At 42.0% G+C, this 2,753-nt stretch overlaps 1 protein-coding gene across 2 annotated transcripts in view; it reads right to left on the reverse strand.

Annotated features, from left to right (window-relative positions):
* Positions 1-669: 669 nt before the first annotated feature.
* LOC138595992 (transcription factor COE1-A-like) overlaps positions 670-2,753 on the reverse strand; it is a 93,335-nt gene continuing 91,251 nt past the window's right edge. For both annotated transcript variants that reach the window (XM_069667558.1, XM_069667548.1), the window contains one exon: positions 670-2,753. This exon is cut by the window's right edge and continues 1,027 nt beyond it. The gene's annotated coding sequence lies outside the window, so the exon portion shown is untranslated.

Here is a 2,753-nt window from a genome sequence, read left to right on the forward strand (position 1 = left end):
AGCAAAGGGCAAAGGTCGAGAGTCGATCCTGTGACCACTGCTTTGAGGACAGTGGCCTCAGAAATAATGGGGCGCCTGCTCTTCCCATTGAGCTAAACCAGCGGCCCAAGTTCTTTGGTTTTAGACTCGGTCTGGTTTCTTAATTCTTGAATGTATTTGCCTGTTTCCTCCCTGGATTTGTTTGATTCTCAGAGTGACCTCACGTGTGCCGCAGCCTGGTTAAATAAAGACTTCACTGTTTTGAACTGCAACTTGTGTCCTGTTGCATCCGAGTGTAACATTTGTTCAGTACTATTACAACATTGGTGTTACATGACCTTGTATGAGAATGATATATACATATATATTGATGAGTATAATACATACATGACTATTGAACCTAAACAAGTTTAAGTAGCTCAGACTTAAACAGAGACGAACCCTGAGGTGGAGGCCGGGGTAGATATAAGACTGGCTGCCTCCCACAGGCTTATATAGAGCAAACAGTCGGTTTAAGGTGAGCTGATCTTTGTGAGATCAGTCCTTGCAGACTTTTGACAGGCTAGGAAATTATCCGTTGAAAGATGCAGCACCTCAAATCCCTCACTTGCATCTTTCCCCCCGTGTGTGTCTGTCTTATTCTGCAGCCTGAGTGACAGTGATGAGCAACAAAAGCCAGCAGCCGACACCTTTTCACAGAGAAGAAAGAACTTTAATTAAATATAGTGAGAATCAAAAGTTATCTTACACTTCAGAGTTTAAAATAAAATAAAAAAAATCAACATTATCATCTTTACAGTAGTTTCCTGTGTACTCTCCCCCTGCTCACCGACACTGCTGATACCGTGAGGATGAATGATGGACACACCTGTGCGCCTGAACGCAGACAAGCCATGATGACTCTCAGAACTGAAGATGGACGAGTGCTTCGGATCATACGTCATCGAACCAGACCTTCCTCTTCCTGTACAGGTATTTATATATGTACTATTAAAAGCCTTCCTTAGCTTTCAAACATCACACACACGCGCAGGCATTCTCATATTTAGACACAAACAGAAGAGTGGTCTCCAGACCCATTTTTAAGATTAAATAAATAGGTGGCTCATTTTTAAAAAAGGATAAAGTGAGGGGAAGGACAAAAAGAGGGCAAACACACCGAGTGTTCATAGAAGAGTCGAAACAAGGTGAGAGAAGGACAGAAAGCCGGCAGAAGCTGCAAAAGGACGAAGAAAGAAGACAGACTCTTCCATCTCTGTCAGCCTCAATTTTTCCATCTCATAATCCATCACATGGAAGACAAAAGCAGATAATCATAACGACATATTCAGGAACTTTACACCGACACAATGCAGCCAACATCGTCCCGCTTTCGTCTCCTTTCAAACACGATCAAAGAAAAAGACACCACGGCTTGTTTCAGTCTGATTAACAGTGGACGTATGGCTTTCAATTAACAGACACTATGATACAAAAAGAAGACTTGAATACATTCAGACACATGAAAGGCAAAAAAAAGGGAACACATTTGTTTGGATGTTTTCCATTTTTATGGAGCACTATCTAACATCCAGGCAGCTGACGGTCCAGATCTCCTCAGGCAGGTTACAAACGATCCCTGATTATAAATTTACTGTATCAGCACATGATGCTTCTTCTAATCCAGATTCATTTATTCAGCTGTACACACGTAATTCAGAAAAGACAAGTAGCAGAGAAACTCGGGCATAAGACTGTTTAGGCACATCAAACAGGGGATTTGGCAAAATAAACAAAGAGAATTAAATTAAGACTGTGAAGCACGCGCTAAGTGAGCCGTGACTTTTACAATAAACCCTCAGCTGCTTTCTTTCTTTTAAGACTGGCTGGTTGTCCTGTGCTGCAAAGACAAGACATGGGAATCCAGAAATCAAGTGCAAAATGGGTGAAAGGGTGACATTTGAAATACAGTTACTGTGTAAAATAAAAACTGAACTGACTTATGGAGTTTGTGACTTAACATTCTTGCAGCACAGCATTTAAGACATATCATTGGATCACACCAGATAAGATAAGCGCAGGTGTTAAAGTAATAATCTTGAAGATTTTCATCTATCGCTGAATGAGGTAACAAACACAATGGTGATTGAGCCTATGGCCCACTGATGGGTAGTATTACAGACCGGGTGTCTGTGGCGACTTTTGCGGAAAAAATCACAAGCGGCGCCCAGTTAGTGACGCGTTTCCCATCAGGCAGCAGTGGTTGGTCTGCCAGAGAGGGTAGGCGGAGCTTAGCGGCTGCTTTTCCAGTCTCTGCAAGTGTTGCGAGTAAACAGTAATCTACTATGGCTGAACAAACAAAGAAAAGGTCCATGACTACAGATACAACTTCAAAAATGAGTGAAAATCCAAAGAAAAGGAAACAAATTCGACGCTCAGATGAAGACAAACAGTCTGAAAAGGAAAGCGAGGAAAATCAAGAGTTACAACCGGAGCCAACCGTGGACGTCACACATGTGACACTGTCTGGAAATCTGGGAAGTGTGCTCTGGCAATTAACATTTATCGACATAGGTGCCGCCAAAGAGAACGAAACTGAGATCTTCGAGATTACCACTTCAAGGGCAGGTAACAACAGAAACACCATCTGATTGGCTGACTGATCAAAGTACAAAATATGAACACAGCAAACCAAAGGAAAAGAAAACATTTGTGTATTAAGACAAAAATGTGACACCTCTAACACATTAAATTGGCAGCAGTCTTTTAGACAGGGTTCATCTTCCCGTGGAGGA

This window comes from Semicossyphus pulcher, unplaced genomic scaffold (genome assembly GCF_022749685.1).
Source record: "Semicossyphus pulcher isolate SPU_LCO1_2020_fin unplaced genomic scaffold, fSemPul1.0.p SCAF_10, whole genome shotgun sequence".
In the NCBI taxonomy this organism is placed as follows: domain Eukaryota; kingdom Metazoa; phylum Chordata; class Actinopteri; order Labriformes; family Labridae; genus Semicossyphus; species Semicossyphus pulcher.